The sequence below is a fragment of the Oncorhynchus mykiss genome, chromosome 26, assembly GCF_013265735.2.
Source record: "Oncorhynchus mykiss isolate Arlee chromosome 26, USDA_OmykA_1.1, whole genome shotgun sequence".
Taxonomy (NCBI): domain Eukaryota; kingdom Metazoa; phylum Chordata; class Actinopteri; order Salmoniformes; family Salmonidae; genus Oncorhynchus; species Oncorhynchus mykiss.
In genome coordinates, this window is record NC_048590.1 from 34,905,526 (window position 1) to 34,923,827 (window position 18,302).

Sequence of the window (18,302 nt, forward strand, 5' to 3'; positions counted from 1 at the left end):
TGGCTGCTATTTCACACGTGTCCTAAATAGGGGGAAGTAGAAGTGTAAATTACACGTGCTGTTCTGCAATTGGGGAAATTGCAATGCACCAATCATGAAGGCTGACACATTTCTCTGAACCTGCAAATTGGATAATAGGCTTTTAGCGTTAGAGCGCAGGGGTTGTTGAGGGATTTGCTGTGGGGAAGGACACAAATAAATGACACCAGTGTATACAGTGTCATGAGGCATTAGTGTCAGCAGTGGCTTTTACTATGAGATGATGTGTAGGCCTATAAAAAAGTAGCCCTTTGCAACAAAATTATTAACACAGATTTGAAGATGTCAGGATTTGGCATTGGTAATGCTAATGATCCAATTCATGGTCTGTTATCTCCAAGCCTACACCCCATTGGCCCAAACCTTTAGTGCGCTTATGACACTCGCTGACTGTTTTTAATTGTAGGTGTGTATCATATCCTACATGGACTCTTAAACCATCACCCACACCACAACTGCTACACCATTGCTAATACTGTTGCCAAGCCTGAGATTACTTGATGTTTTTTCCACCCTGTTGGCAAGAGTTGTACAGCTGGTGGACTGACTCATACTCTGAAGCACATGTCCTGCTGCAGCAGCCACAGTGGCAGTGTCATACCTCCCAGTGCCACAAGCCAGGAGCAGACATCAATCAGATAATGGCCCTGCAGGAAGATGTTCCAACCAACCCTTCAACAACTTATCTGTCAGGTGTCTGCAGCAGGAAACAACCCCAATAGAGACAAGGGTTGCACCCCAAATGGCACCATATTTCCTTTAAAGTGCACTACAATTGACCAGGGCCCATAGGGAATAGGCTGCTATTTGGGACACCTTTGTCAGGAGTAAGCTGATTTGCTGTAAACTGAGCTGAGTTAAAATGAGCACCCCTCTCTTGATCAGAGAGCTGGTATTTCCTCTTTGTTCAGACTGAATGCAATTGTGACTACTATTCGCCTACACTTAACATTCAACAACAAGGGTGTACTTTTGTAATCCTTCTCGCTACTACAAATATCTTACATATGTTGATTTATTTTAAATGTACACATGTTTTTGTCTGTATGATTTTGTCCATTCTGGACATCTGGATAGAGAAAGCTTTACAAGGTTTAATTTACCATCTACACTTTAGTTATATCTGATATGTGTTTTTCCTGTGTCCCAGTTGTGAAAAATCTGAAAGGAAGTATATAAATCAGTAATCATGAGATTCTTAGGAACATTGTGAAATGTTTTGCTTTTTGAGCTTGTGAATGTGATGCAATCTTTCACAAAATCATCTGATACATGATTGGGCAATCCTGCCTTGAATGAAAGACATTTGGAGTAAAGTTGAAGGAAAATATGCATGTATGTCTTTGCAAATATACATACCCTGGTGATAATAGAGAATCCTTTGTGAGTCTGTCCAAGGTGACTGTCAGAAGGTGTGTGTTTCTCATCCATGCAGACATGTACGTAAGCTATTACTGTATGTGGAACAAACTGACACTGTGGGTCCAGACTACAGCACCTTTCTTTGACAGAAAATCTCTATTGTTCGCAGTCTGTAAATGCCCTGTGCTGTAACCTACAGTATATAACACACTACTGATATTGAAGGGTTTGCTTAATGCTATAGTCATCAAAAAATACAATGTTTCTTTCTTTTGTCTTATTAAGGATTCTGTTTCTCCCTAAAGGATTCTAGATCTTATGTTTTTCGATTTACAGATGAGTGCAGCATTTTACTTCTGCTCCACATCACTCCCTCATTCTGAGCCAGACAAGATATTTATAGACCGCTGTACCCCAGAGAGCTCTGACTGGCCAAGTCCCCCCATGCATAATACATAACGACAGACAATTTACATTGATCCCTGTGTCTTAGTGGTATATTTTTTATTGGCAATTGTGAGATATATATCACATTCATATAATCCCTTATAAAATGGCTGCAGAAGTGGTTGATTGCAGAACCATAATTATGAGCTTTGATGTGGGACAATTATCTCTGAAGTATACTGACCATTATTTTTTGTGTATGTGGTAAATAAATGATTACAAAAGTGACATTGTGTCACAACAGAAGTAGCTAGGTCAATTGTGGAAGAACTGTCATTTATATAGAGCATTCCATTATCTGCTTGTCACATAAAGATTACAACATCATCTCCCACAATTGTATCAGTTTTATGAATAGTTGATTCTTTTGATGAGCATGTGTGTGGGATGTCTCTTTGATGAGTCTGAGTGAGAGTCCTTTCCTAGCACTTATATTTTCCAGCTGAGACAGTATAACCAAAGCTTTACAACAATGAGAGGGTCACCGGTGGAGAGTGTTTTTCTTTAAAAAAGTGTTTATGAATGCATCAATAATGATGTAAGAGGACATGGCTCTGAAATCTACCGAGGTAAAGACTGTTTCAGGTTGGATATTCGCCTGTAGTTTTCCTTACCTCCACCAACAGCAGTTAGGGACCATCAACATAGTGATAAATCACATTTTTCAAAATTCAATAGCTCTTTAACCATTACTCCTAACACTTTCAAAACTAGTTGTAGCCAACCCATGGCATAGATGCACATTGCACACCCTTTAGTTTGTCCATTTTTTTCTCACATGGTTTTACATTAATTTTTCAAAATGTAGAATTTCAATAGCTCCTTGGTCATGTGACCTAATGTCCGCTGACTACCCTTCTATATTGCACCCTCTTGTTTGTGTACTGTAAAATCACGTGGTGTAACGTACATTTTTCATAGTTTCACATTTGCAATAGCTCCTTGGTCATGTCAATTACACACCTAAGAAGCATACAGTGGATATACACCCATATTGCATAACCTCTAGTCATGTATCTTCTATATTGTTGTACATTATTATTAGTTTGACAATTAGGGACAATCAGTCCAGTGTTGTGTTTACCCATTTCTTTAATATTTATCTACAATAATTGGTAGTTCTAAATACTTATTTTCCCTGTTTTTTATTTTTCCACAGTATTTAACAGTGGTACACAATAGGAGAGAGACAGATAATATCTCCTTTCGTCGTTAATATCAACCATAAATGAAAAGGGCAAAGTACGAGAGTCATGTTATTAATTGTCCAAAGCAGGGATGGAGAGTGAGCTAGTGAGGTAGGCTGCAGTGGGTTTGCTGGTCAATACATATACTGAACATTTAACCACAGTATTGTTGGCCAGTAAATCAATGAATACAAATATAATATTGACAAATTAAGCAAATTGTAGACCTTTAATCTTTTCCAACATGCCAACAGAAATGTAACTTCAATTATGTATGAAACATTTCACCGTGTTAAGTTTCTCTGTATCCCTGGTTGATGTACATGTCAGAGCCTCTTCAGTGTGGATGGGGTATAGCATACATTTTCAACAACAAAGACTGCACTTCCAGTTTGTGTTCTTTACTCTGTTGAACTCTTTTGTCTTCATTCCTAGTTACAGCACATGGAACCACCGTTGGCATGCAAAACATTCAATCAAAACAAAACAAAGTGTAACACGTTGTAAATAATATCAAATATCAATGCAGTATGACAAATTAGCCATCCATTGTGTTATATTATAAATAGTCTTACATGCCGTCACTGTTGTCAAAATATTATAAACATGTTAAATAAAGTTACTAACCCAGTCAGTCTTTGGGCCACATCCAGGTTCTTTATCAGTGGCACACATGAAGCAGTTGTTGGCTTTGTTGAACTATGAAATCATATGCATGAACTGAACATGTGGCTGTCCCACACAACTACACAAAAATAAAGAATTTACATTTACTTTGAATTAAATGTCATTAACAGACATTTTTAGTATATCCTCAGCCATTTCTTTTCTCAGTAAATGTACAGTCGTGGCCAAAAGTTTTGAGAATGATTACAAATATTAATTTTCAAAGTCTGCTGCCTCAGTTTGTATGATGGCAATTTGCATTTACTCCAGAATGTTATGAATAGTGATCAGATGAATTGCAATTAATTGCAAAGTCCCTCTTTGCCATGCAAATTAACTGAATCCCCAAAAAACATTTCCACTGCATTTCAGTCCTGCCACAAAAGGACCAGCTGACAACATGTCTGTGATTCTCTCGTTAACACAGGAGTGAGTGTTGACGAGAACAAGGCTGGAAATCACTCTGTCATGCTGATTGAGTTCGAATAACAGACTGGAAGCTTCAAAAGGAGGGTGGTGCTTGGAATCATTGTTCTTCCTCTGTCAATCATGGTTACCTGCAAGGAAACACGTGCCATCATCATTGCTTTGCACAAAAAGGGCTTCACAGGCAAGGATATTGCTGCCAGTAAGATTGCACCTAAATCAACCATTTATCAGATCATCAAGAACTTCAAGGAGAGCGGTTCAATTGTTGTGAAGGGCGCCCAAGAAAGTCCAGCAGCGCCAGGACTGTCTCCTAAAGTTGATTCAGCTGCGGGATCGGGGCACCACCAGTACAGAGCTTGCTCGGGAATGGCAGCAGGCAGGTGTGAGTGCATCTGCACGCACAGTGAGGCAAAAACTTTTGGAGGATGGCCTGGTGTCAAGAAGGGCAGCAAAGAAGCCACTTATCTCCAGGAAAAACATTCTGCAAAAGGTACAGGGATTGGACTGCTGAGGACCGGGGTACTGTCATTTTCTCTGATTAATCCCCTTTCCGATTGTTTGGGTCATCCGGAAAAAAGCTTGTCCAGAGAAGACAAGGTGAGCGCTACCATCAGTCCTGTGTCATGCCAACAGTAAAGCATCCTGAGACCATTCATGTGTGGAGTTGCTTCTCAGCCAAGGGAGTGGGCTCACTCACAATTTTGCCTAAGAACACAGCCATGAATAAAGAATGGTACCAACACATCCTCCAAGAGCACCTTCTCCCAACCATCCAGGAACAGTTTGGTGATGAACAATATATTTTACAGCATGATGAAGCACCTTGCCATAAGGTAAAAGTGATAACTAAGTGGCTCGGGAAACCAAACATCGATAATTTGGGTCCATGACCAGGAAACTCCCCAGACCTTAATCCCATTGAGATCTCTATGTAGATTCAGGTTGTATAAAGTAACTCTTGAATAAGATTTTTTTCCTGTTTGTTTCGAGGTAACAATGGCAATTTGGGTCTTCAGTGGTGTTGTTTGCTGGAATAAATTGTATGCTTCATGATTAGAAGAATAAGAGTGATTGCAAGGCACATTAAGTACTGTTTGAGAGTAGCAGAGGCAGTTAAAGGTCCAGTGCAGTCAAACATGTGTTTTAATATATATTTCCACACTATGCGGTTGGAAAATACTGTGAAATGCTGATAATGCCATTTTAACGTAAGAGCTGTTTGAACAGTTTTCCCCTTCCCACTCAGACCATTCCCAGACAGTCCTAGCAAAATTCTTGCTTGAGAAATTGCTCTTTGCTAAGAAGCTATTTTAATTGAAAACGATCACAGTGAGCTACTTAATTATTACCCAGAAATGATTTGATATTGAAATAAAAACATCTGCATTGGACCTTTAAGGAGCAGTAAATATTGTATGTTGAAGGATGGGGTTCAATTATTATTTTTTTTTACCTTCTAGTAACACATTCAAACTTAGAAACAATGACAGACAGTCATTTACAGTTATAAGTGACAATACCTGCCGTCTTGGATTTGGCAGGAATTGAACTGCAGACACCAGTGTTGGACTTGCATTTAATGTATTCTTGCACAAAAACCTTCACATAGCACAACACATTGTTTGTAGCAAGTATCAATGCATTAAGTGATTTGGTTTGTGTGAACTGCTGCAAAATGCAGGTATTTGCACAGCATAGATTCCCAAAGCTTCTGTTAAAGTTTATCATTGAATCCATGTCTTATTCAACACAACATTTCTGTTAATAATCTTCTGTAAGTGAAAATGGGTAATGTTGAGATTTACATTGAGAGAGCAGTAGGGCTGTAAAAAGTCATACTTAATATCATGTTTACATCAGTAATACCACTGGTATGTTGTTTTTTCCTGTCTACCAATCCTTCTCTCCTCACGTTTGAGGCAGGGGTGTCTGCTCTTTGCACATAGCTGTTCTTTGTATTCTTCCTCAGTAGGGGAAACTAGGAATCAGCTCAGGTCTCTTGGAGACAAGACCAATAATGTGGCATCTTGTAAGCAGACAACATGATGTCCTGTTAAAGCATCATTTGCGTCACTTCAGTGTGGATCCCTATTGAGTCGACCACTTTCCTGAATGAATTGAGGGAGCTCACCATTTCTTAATTTCAGTGCCACGTTTGCCCCAGGCAACAGGCAGTCTTACTGGCCCTTTGCAGAGTCCCGTTTGCAATTCGTAGAGACAAGGAGAGGTCAAAAGGCCCTCATTTGGGTAACATTTGATTAATGTACTCTGTAAGTGCACAGTTCTCGCAAGACTTGAGAGGTGTAATAATTGAGAATTTGTGGTCAATCCTCAAGAGGCTGGTGGACAAACACAAACCCACAAATTCTGACAAACTCCAAGCATTGATTATGCAAGAATGGTCTGCCATCAGTCAGGACGTGGCCCAGAAGTTAATTGACAGCATGCCAGGGCGGATTGCAGAGGTCTTGAAAAATAAGTGTAAAACAGTGAAAATATTGACTCTTTGCATCAACTTCATGTCAATAAAAGCCTTTGACACTTATGAAATGCTTGTAATTATACTTCCGTATTCCATAGTAACATCTGACAAAAATATCTAAAGACACTGAAGCAGCAAACTTTGTGGAAATTAATATTTGGCCACAACTTTTTGGCCACAATTCTAGATTTAATTTTGGATTGGAGATGCTTAATATGAGTCTGGAAGGAGAGTTTACAGTCTAATCAGACACCTAAGTATTTGAGGTTGCCCACATATTATAAGTCAGAACCGTCCAGAGTAGTGATGCTATGCGGGTGGGCAGATGCGGGCAGCGATCGTTTGAAGAGCATGCATTTAGTTTTACTTGCATTTAAGAGCAGTTGGAGGCCACGGAAGGAGAGTTTTATGGCATTGAAGCTCATTTGGAGGTTAGTTAACACAGTGTCCAAAGAAGGGCCAGAAGTATACAGAATGGTGTCGTTTGCGTAGAGGTGGATCAGAGAATCACCAGCCGCAAGAGCTACATCATTGATGTATACAGAGAAGAGAGTCGGCCCGAGAATTTAACCCTGTGGCATCCCCATAGAGACTGCCAGAGGTCCGGACAACAGGTCCTCCCATTTGACACACTGAATTCTATCTGAGAAGTAGTTGGTGAACCAGGCGAGACAGTCATTTGAGAAACCAAGGCTGTTCAGTCTGCCGATAAGAATGCTGTGATTGACAGAGTCGAAAGCCTTGGCCAGATCGATGGATACGGCTGCACAGTATTGTCTTTTGTCGATGGCGATTAAGATATCGTTAAAGACCTTGAGCGTGGCTGAGGTGCACGCATGACCAGCTTGAAACCAGATTGCATAGCGGAGAAGGTACTGTGGAATTCGAAATGGTGATCTGTTTGTTAACTTGGCTTTCGAAGACCTTAGAAAGGCAGGGTAGGATAGAGATAGGTCTGTAACAGTTTGGGTCTAGAGTGTCTCCCCCTTTGAAAAAGGGGATGACCGCGGCAGCTTTCCAATCTTTGGGGATCTCAGACGATACGAAAGAGAGGTTGAACAGGCTAGTAATAGGGGTTGCAACAATTGCGGCGGGTAATTTTAGAAAGAGAGTGTTCAGATTGCCTAGCCCAGCTGATTTGTAGGGGTCCAGATTTTGTAGCTCTTTCAGAAAATCATGTGGATTTGAGTGAAGGAGAAATAGGGGAGGTTTGGGCAAGTTGCTGTGGGGGGTGCAGAGCTGTTGACCGGGGTAGGGGTAGCCAGGTGGAAACCAAGCCCAGCCTTAGAAAAATGCTTATTGAAATTCTCGATAATCATAGATTTATCGAAGGTGACAGTGTTTCCTAGCCTCAGTGCAGTGGGCAGCTGGGAGGTGGTGCTCTTATTCTCCATGGACTTTTTTTTGGAGTTTGTTCTACAGGATGCAAATTTCTGTTTGAAAAAGCTAGCCTTGCTTTCTTAACTGCCTGTATATATTGGTTCCTAACTTCCCTGAAAAGTTGCATATTGTGGGGGCTATTCGATGCTAATTCAGTACACCACAGGATGTTTTTGTGCTGGTCAAGGGCAGTCAGGTCTGGAGTGAACCAAGGGCTATAGCTGTTCCTGGTTCTACATTTTTGAATGGGGCATGCTTATTTAAGATGGTGAGGAAAGCACTTTTAAAGAATAACCAGGCATCCTCTACTGACGGAATTCGGTCAATATCTTTCCAGGATACCCGGGCCAGGTCGATTAGAAAGGCCTGCTCGCTGAAGTGTTTTAGGGAGCGTTTGACTGTGATGAGGGGTGGTCGTTTGACTGCGGATCCATTACTGACGCAGGCAATGAGGCAGTAATCGCTGAGATCCTGGAGGAAGACAGCAGAGGTGTATTTAGAGGACAAGTTGGTCAGGATGAAATCTATGAGGGTGCCCGAGTTTACGGATTTGGGGTTGTACCTGGTAGGTTCCATGATAATTTGGGTGAGATTGAGGGCATCTAGCTTAGATTGTAGGACGGCCGAGGTGTTAAGCATGTCCCAGTTTAGGTCACCTAACATTACAAACTCTGAAGATAAATGGGGAGCAATTAATTCACATATGGTGTCCAGGGTGCAGCTGGGGACTGAGGGGGGTCTGTAACAAGCGGCAACAGTGAGAGACTTATTTCTGGAAAGGTGGATTTTTAAAAGTAGAAGCTCAAACTGTTTGGGCACAGACCTGGATAGCATGACAGAACTCTGCAGGCTGTCTCTGCAGTAGATTGCAACTCCACCCTCTTTGGCAGTTCTGTCTTGGCGGAAAATGTATACACATACATAAAGGATTTTTCAGCTCTGATTTTACCACTCAGAATCCAGAATGGATATGACAATGGGGCCAGCACAGGATGTAATACACCCTTACAACAATCTACTTTTGTTCTTCTTGACTTGTTATCTGGTAAGCTGCTACTGTGTGTCAAGAAAAGAGCCCCAATTAGGGGTTAGTGTACTCCAGTAAAAAAGGTCTGGTTTCGATTAAAAACTATTGCCCTGTGTCCCTGTTCATAGGGGCATGAGAGACTAGTCAGTGGTAGAATTGAGTTGGCACTTTATTGGCCCAAACACCCATAGACCCACAAGGTCAGTAATTAGTAATACTTTTTTTTTTGCATTGATGCATTTTGTCTTCTAATTGTCCAAGAATAAGATCCAAAGTGTTAGGAAATATTTGTTCCTATAAATACAAAGGAGGATGTCTCTCCTCATACCTCTGGCACTTTAGTCAGACTGCCAGACTGTGCACCATAGAGTCAATCAGGAGAGAATACATACAGGTCAAAGGTGCCAATTGAGAGTCAAGGGGTGTGTCTGTGCCTTTTGGATTACTCTCTCTTTACAGAGAACCCCTGTGGTTCAAGTCTGCTCTGCGCATGTCTGAAAGTGACAGAGCCAGCAGCCAAGAGAGTTTTTCACAGTATGGAATAAAAAGTATTACACTTATGAATGTATGTGAAATGCTAATATGTATTAGATCCAGTATAATGGAATAACTAAGACCTGATTTGGAATGCAGTGTGTTCCGATTCCTCCTTCTCTTTCTGTCCAGCAGGGTCAACCAAAAACACTTGGCCTGATGGTTCATGCAGATACTGGGGAAGCAAAATAGAAATGTATTGATCCCTTAAAGGATTTGACTATTAAATGACCCATATCACAACCCTCATACCTCTTCACAAAAATGTACCTAAATCAATTTTGGAAAAAGGATTTTACTCACAAACTAATTTATTTAGGAATTTATTTTCCCAGTTAGAAATAGTAGGCAAAAATCAGAAAAACAAACCCTCAAATGCAATATTGCATTTTGTAAGTTGTCTGCAGGTGGCTTGCTGTGAATGCACTCAAATATCAAGTCATTATCAGGTTATGTAAACTGCATTCTAATACTCAACTTAGAAGGATTTGTCTTAATGTACAGTATATGAAAGTGATGCTATAAAAATGCTATTTCACGTTTTCAAACTTCTGAGATGACAATTGACAAACTAAAGGGTGTGCAATATACTGTAGAAGGGTAGTCAGTGGACATTCTGAACCTTGTTTGAAGTAAATGTGTCACATGACCAAGGAGCTATTGAAATTTTAATGTAAAAAAGGTTTGTACTTTGTTCACGCTCTAACTAATTCAACTAGGAATACAAGAGCTGCTCACATTTCTACATGTTTATTAGCTTTGGAAAGCAAATGAGTGTCTAAATCGTGAAAATAAGACCTGTGCAATGTTGTGCGCAATATTTCCAACATCATGACACTTATTTGGAGTCTGTGGCTCAAGTGGTTTGAAAGCGCGAATATCCGTCGAATATCGAACTTGAAACGGTCTTTACCTCGGTCTGAAATCTGTTTTTGGATGACTTCCTTACTTGTATCGCTAATGCAAATGAATAATGGAGGCTGTTAGGTGCGTGATAGCCTAACCTTGCCTGAAACCGGATCAGCAGGCTAACACATTCTTGTCAAATTGGTGGCGTGACCCAGATTTTTTTTATTTTTTTTATTTTAATTGTATTCTTATTAACAACAAATCAATACATAAAGCACATGAGGGAACACAAGCATACATAGATTACAAACAATGGACAATCGAGCTAGGGGGTACAATATCACATTACAATTACACAAGGACCTTAAGGGACATACATATATTTACAATTCTAACAGCTGTTTTGTTAGTAGAGCATTTAACCGTCGTAAAATACAGTTCAATTTATTTTTGTAGGGTACAAAATGTGTTTTTCTGTTTGTAAATTTACATTTGTGTATATGAAATTTGGCCAAAAGAATAATGAAATGAATTACATTTATTATTTCTATTGTATGTAAAGAATCCAAACAGTACATCTCTCCACAATAGTGTAAAATCTTCATAAATGTATTCAATTATAAACCTACTGATGTCTTGCCAGTTTTCTTACATGCATACAATGCCAAAAAAGATGCAACACTGTTTCTGGGTGGTCATTACAAAAGGAGCAATTTGAGTTGATGTTTTCCATAAACTTCTTCATATAGTGGTTGGCAGGATAATATTTATGAATAATTTGAAAGGAAACTTCCTTCAATTTATTAACAAGTAGGTACATCCAAACTTTTTTCCAAGAGATATTATCAATAAATCCATTCCAATAAGGCATGACATAAGGACATACAACATCCTGCTGAAACAAGGATCGTATCGCTCTGTTGTTGAATGGACCAAAAGAGAAACAAATCTTTCCTACTGATGAGTCAACAGGGTCAATAGAAGGTAGGCTCTGAGGGTCAGGTCTTGACACGTTCCTGAATAACATAGCAACATCTGAGGGAATGGCATCTAAAACAATTGCAAAATCTTTAGGTGTTACAGGGACCTTGTAACGTGATAAGAATTCCTTATAACTGAGTAAAAGACCCTCTGCATTTACCAGTTGGCTCACCAATAGGATATTATTTCGAAACCAATATTCTAAAAACAAAGAAGTATTTCTAAACAATATATCCCGATTATTCCATATATAATATCTGTGTGGAGAAAAAATGTGTTTATAAATTAAGAACCATGACAAGAAAAGCTGCCGATGAAAAGCAGAAAGTTTCACTGGAACTTTGTCAATATTATAATTGCAAAACAACATGAAGTTAAGGCCACCAAAAGTAGAGAAGACATGATGAGGAATACAATTCCAGATAGAAGTGGGTCTTCTTAGGAATTGTTTTATCCAATTGATCTTAAAAGTATTATTTAAAGTAATAAAGTCCAGAAAATTCAGTCCACCATTCTCATACGTGTTCATTACAACAGTTTTCCTAATGTAATGGGTACGGTTTCTCCAAAGAAAGTTGAAAAGCATCTTGTCTATCTCCTTGCTTATTTTACTGTCAAGATATAAAGATAGAGCACCATATGTTAGTCTAGAGATACCTTCAGCCTTGGTTATTAGGACTCTACCTTTTAAAGATAAGTCCCTCTGTAGCCATTGATTTAGTTTCTTCTGGGTTTTTTTAATAAGAGGGTTAAAATTTAGTAAGCCTCTAGACTTCTGATCCTTTGTAATGGTTATGCCTAAATATGTAAGTTCTTCTTTTACTGGAATACCATAATATGAAGGTATCACACAATCTTTGACAGCTATGAGTTCACATTTATTAATGTTAAGATATAGACCAGACGCTTTGGAAAAGGATTGTATCACATTGATCGATATGGGAATTTGGTTAGCGTCTTTCAGAAAAAGTGTAGTATCGTCAGCCAGCTGGCTTATAATAATTTCTTTACCAGCTATGGAAATACCTTGTACAGGACTATTATTTAAAGAATTTGCAAGAAGTAGGGTGATTAATAAAAACAGGTGCGGAGAGATAGGACAACCTTGCCTAATTCCTCTCTTTAACTCAAATCTAGGTAAGGTGCCATATTTCAATTTGATAGAGCTGTTACTATTTGCATAGAGAGTCTTAATAGCCTTACAGAAAAAATCCCCAAAGCCAAGTCTCTCAAGGGAGTGGAAGAGAAACTGATGCTCTACTGTGTCAAATGCTTTATAAAATCTAAAAATAATATGAAGCTATTCTCAGTTATTAGGTCTGAGTAGTTAAGTATGTCTAATACTAGTCTGACATTGTTAGAAATATGTCTGTTCCTCATGAAGCCAGACTGTGTTTCATCAATGATTGCATAAAGGACTTCTTTACTTATTTTTGCAAGTAGTAATCTTATAGTCATTATTAAGAAGACAAATTGGACGCCAGTTATCGATGAGCAGCACTTCTTTTTTAGGCTTAGGTATCAGTGTTATTAACCCCTGACTCATTGTAGGAGGGAGAACATTGTTTTTAATACTCTCTAAAAAGACTTCAAATAGGAAGGGAGCTACTTGTTCAGAAAATTATTTGTAAAATTCTGATGTAATTCCATCAACACCTGGTGATTTATTGTTCTTTAGATGTTTGATAGACTCTATAATCTCTTCAACTTTGATGGGTTCATCACACTGTTTAGATTCTATATCACTGATAGAGTGAACATTATTCAGTGAGTTAAAAAACATATCTGTAGAGCTATACAATTTTCTGTAAAAATTGCTACAGTATTTAGCGAATACTTTTTGGTCATCTGTAATAACACCATCAATGTTTAACTTATGGATAGTGTTATTTTTAGAGTGAAATTTCTCAGGTCTAAAGAAATAGGATGAATTCTGTTCTCCCTACTCAATCCATATTTTCCTAGATCTAATAAAGGCTCCTTCTGCTTTTAATTTATATATATTATCCAGTTTATTTTGTAACTCAATTAGTTCCATCTTCTCTTCCCCCCGAGAGGTCGGCTGGGGACCTCTGAGAAAGGGAAGTTAACTTAATGATCACCTTTTCCTTCTCAGCTCTTCTGGTCTTAGCAAGATTACTACCATATTTTCTAAGGTATTTGGACACCTCAAATTTAAATAGCTCCCAGTTTTTGCAATAAGATTTTTCTTCACAAGCCCTTTCCCAAAGGTGTGAGAGCATATCTTTAACCTCAAATTTAACTATATCATTATTTAATAATGAGCTATTTAGCTTCCAGTAGGACGCTCTACCAAGGTTAGTATCAGGGGTAAATATTTTGATATCAATGTAAATAACCCTATGGTCTGTGAGGGGAGTAGTACAAATATTTGTAGTAACACACTCACTATCAATACATTTGGATATAAGCCAAAAATCTATTCTGGATTGTCTGGAACCTGTTTTGTTACTCCATGTGAATGATCTGTTGGCCGGAAACCTCTCTCTCCATATATCAGTAAGATCAAACTTTTCCATAAAAAGTATTAAACCCAAATTCTGATTGGTTGGCCTACCTGGGGGCCATCTATCAGTTGAATTATCTGTAGTAATGTTAAAGACCCCTCCTATCAATAATAACGACTTGGGAAATTTAAATAGCCAATGAAGTATATGTTTCTCTATAGATTCAAGCAACTCATCATTCTCATGTTTGGTGTTGTACCCGTAGAAGTTTACAGTAATGAGCGCAATGTCATTGTAACTGATCACAAGACAAATAAAGTGACCAAAGGGTTCACATTCCGGGTGTAGAATATTACCACCAAAGGTATTTTTCATTGTAGTGATACCAACCGAGCGTTCAGATCCATGGGAAAGCCAAATGTCGTTGCCCCACTGTGACCTCCAGAAGTTGGCATCAGCTGAAATTGAGTGAGACCCTTGAAAAAAGCAAAAATCTGTTCGAAATTGTTTAGCAAATAAAAATAAGGCCTTGCGCTTCACATTGTTTCGTAACCCCCTAGCATTAAGAGAAACTATAGACAAATACAAAACAACAAAGATGATATAAAAGTATAAACTGTAGTAGGATGAGTCAAAGACGTAGGAGCAGTGAACGTAAACGATAAGGAACCGAGATCTGCACCATTTAAGTCAATTTAAAGTCAAAATAGCTTATTCCATTACCTTTGAGCTAGACGTTATCCGGCTTAACCAAGGGTTCTTGTAGTAAGAGAGACTAAAAACCTTTAGTGTAATCCTTAGTGTAATCAGGAACTATTCTCAGAAATAAAATAACAAATAATCATTTAAATAAAAGGGTATACTATTTAAGTGCATATGAAAACTGATCCTAAAATAATTTAATAAAAAATGTTTTACATATAAACGTTCTGTCACATTCTAACCTTAGTTCTTTTGTTATGTCTTTGTTTTAGTATGGTCAGCAGGGCGTGAGTTGGGTGGGTTGTCTATGTTCCTTTTTCTATGTGGTGTTTTTGTGTTTGGCCTGGTATGGTTCTCAATCAGAGGCAGGTGTCGTTAGTTGTCTCTGATTGAGAATCATACTTAGGTAGCCTTTTCCCCACCTGTGTGGTGTAGATGATTGTTTCCTGTGTCTGTACCATACGGGATTGTTTCGATATTCGTTTGGTCATTCACGGTGTTATTATTATTATTTTTTTTGTAGTGTTCAGTTTTATAGATTAAAAAGGACACTTACCACACTGCACATTGGTCCTCCGATCCTCCCTACTACGACAATCGTTACACGTTCCTAAGACCTTTTTTGGAAATAAGTATTAATAACTAAATATAACAATAACCGTGGAAAGTCAGAGCAGACCTGTATACCCTTTAAAACAGTATTTTAGTTACTGTGACCCAGATTTGGTCAGTGATTCCTATAAACTGGGGTCATTGCGGAAAAGGTGATAACCTTGCCTGAGACTTGATAACAAGTAGCGTTAACCTAAGACCTAGGCTTTCGCTTCGGGGATAACGCTATAGTTGAATGCAGAGTAGAAGACTTCTAAAAAGTCGATTAGGCAGAAGTTGGATTTTCAGTACTAACCAAATGAACAATAATGATCTATTCCATTCTATTCTATTTCATTTCATATTATACCGGTTATTCTACAAGAGGAACCTTAAATTTCCAGGGTTGTTGGCGGAATGTCTAATATTGAGACAGGATGTGGCGTAACCAAGTTAAACGTGGTGTCGTTTCCATAGAAACGATGGCCGTTGCCAGGGAAGTGAGTGCTGTGTCAGTGTCATGATGAGCCATTTTTACATTGTAGCATCAGCTCACAACAATACATTTTAAAAGATTAAACATTGACGTTAAACAACCAACAAAACTGTTTAGTTAGCCACATTATAGCAAGCTGACTGGCTAGCAACGTGGTAACACTAGCAAAAATGCGGCCACAAAGACAACAGACCAACAACAATACAGCCATTATAGGAAGGTGTCTTTCTCCCACGGTAAGAACGACGTGTCCACAATAAATAATCTGCACTTCCTCTCTGTCTTTATTAGGCAAGAGTTAGCAAGCTAGCTAGCTTATCCAGAAAGCTAATGCAACTCTGTAACAGTCACATAAATGAGCAAGATTGCTATCTATCTAGCTAACGTTACAGGGGCTGGGTTGCATGTTGTTGCTCCACAAATGAATGAATATTATCAAGTGGTCTTGGCTTTGTTGTTGTCACCCTATTGTTACAATTACCAGTCTTCAGTTGCCTCATCCTTATCTGTCATTCCCCACAGGTCAACAGCTATAAACTGCACTTTACAGCAGTGAACTCTCAAATAGAGAGAAATGTTCAGAGACCAGTGAGTTTGCGTTTGTAGGGAGATCCAGAGTGAGGAGTTGTATTTATACTCATGTCCCCATTCCCCAAATTATATTTTTAATGAGACAATGCATGAACATGGAAAGCATGACATTATGTCTTGAGTGCCCTTTAATTATCAAAGTAAAAAATTGCTAAGTCATTAAATGTTTTATTTGACAGCTGGACGTCCGATGGTCTAAAAACTTTACAAAAGAGATAAACATGGACACCATGAAAATGAATCCACCAAGACAAGGTACTACCACCTGACTAAATTACAAGATACCGTGACAGTCTCTTACCTGTCCCCGTCTTCTCTGTCTCACCATTTACTTTCTCTCCAGACAGCAGGCCTAATGCACACAGTGGCTGTGGCAGGCCCTGTGCCCCTGTGCCAGCGTTTGTCAGTGAGTTTATGGGCCCTGAGCGTCCCCTCCTACCTCCAGCTGTTGCTCTACCCAGTGGGCTGACTGGGGACCCGGGGCCACAGCCACACAGAGTGAAGCCTAGGAGAGCAACCCACAGTGCAGGGGCCATCTACTCCCACAGTACCTCACCCTGCCAACTGGTGAGTGGTGAGTGGCCGACCCTCAGGATCCTCCCCCTCTCTTCAGCAGTGCCAGCCCCCCTGATTTTTTTCATGGATCAAAGGTAGTCTAATGGAACATTCTGCTCTGTGCTCAAGTTAAACATTTCTGGACATGCAAATCCTGAATATTATGAAAAATGCTTTTCTGAACAAATGTGTCTTTGTAACAAGACCAGGTGATGCCATAACATTGAGTGAGAATTCTCCCTCTGGTTTTCCAATTGCCTTTCGTTCCTGTGATGATTGTGCTTTGAGTCCTGAGCGAATAGATTTGGACAGGTAGGCTAAAACACTCATGGCTTTGTTTGTTCAGTGGTCTTTGTTGAGTTTCTCAGTACACTGTCATGCAATAGAATGCTACATTTGCAATTGCTTGGATTAACCAGTAGGGTGCAGCAAAGTCCCTTATAAAGATTATCCTGCCCTCTGACAAGTGCATGTCAACATTGCAGGCATAAAAGAAACACCTGAAACTAGATCCTCTACATACTGGTCTTGATGAGAAGAAGAAAAACTGTCGGGGGAAGTTCTCTTCTGCACTATTCAAGCAATCCAGTAAATTTGGAGGAGGAGTTAAGATGGAGTGTGGCTGGGCACGTTCAGCAGGATTGAACGTTTTAGAACATTCAGATAGAAATAGGCTATGTAGATCAAACTTGCATCTCTGATATGTAGAATAAGGAATCACATCAGCTCTATTCACGGCATTTCTATCTGCAACGTTCGAGAACATTTGGCAACTGAACAAGTCCTGTCACAGGCTCTCTTTCCAATTCCCCTGAAAACCGGATCATCCGTTTGTTGGGGACTCGGCAGAGACTAGTCAACAATAAACCATATCCATAGCCTCATCCACTTAGAATAATGAGATCTCCTGAACCCTGCGTGCTAGTGTTGGCAGACAGTGTGGTATCAAGTGGCATGTACCTTCTTTACTGTGAGCCCTCTCATCTGCATCATAACAAGATAATACAGGGTCATCCTCTCACAGAGTGGTGTTGTTGACAATGCTTTTGTGTTTTGAGTGTCAGGCGTTGTCTGGAGGAGTGTCCCCTGCTGGAGGGCATTGGTAGGCTGCGGCTGCTTAACTTTCAGCACAACCTCATCACGCACATTCACAATCTGTCTCATCTGCGGCACCTGGCCTTCCTAGACCTGTATGACAACCACATCTCCTAGATGTCTGGCATCTCAGCCCTGGCCTCTATCAGAGTGCTTATGCTGGGCAAGAACAGGTTTGTGTTACGTCTCTCCAGCATACAAACAGAACAATAGGATAGGAGCTCCCACTCATTTCAGTGCTTTTACAGTGCATGGTTTGAAGGACAAATGAGAGAATTTTTTTTAAATGACTTTTACCCCTTTTTCTCCCCAAATTTGTGATATCCAATTGGTATTTACAGTCTTGTCCCATTGCTGCAACTCCCATACGGACTCGGGAAAGGCGAAGGTCGAGAGCCATGCGTCCTCCGAAACACAACCC

The 18,302-nt window shown here is 39.5% G+C and overlaps 1 long non-coding RNA gene across 1 annotated transcript; it reads left to right on the forward strand.

The window, feature by feature from the left end:
* The first annotated feature begins 15,535 nt into the window (after positions 1-15,535).
* On the forward strand, positions 15,536-18,302 carry LOC110506713. Its single transcript, XR_002471024.2, has 4 exons — positions 15,536-15,876; positions 16,411-16,486; positions 16,575-18,054; positions 18,223-18,302. It is a non-coding gene; the product is annotated as an uncharacterized LOC110506713 (long non-coding RNA).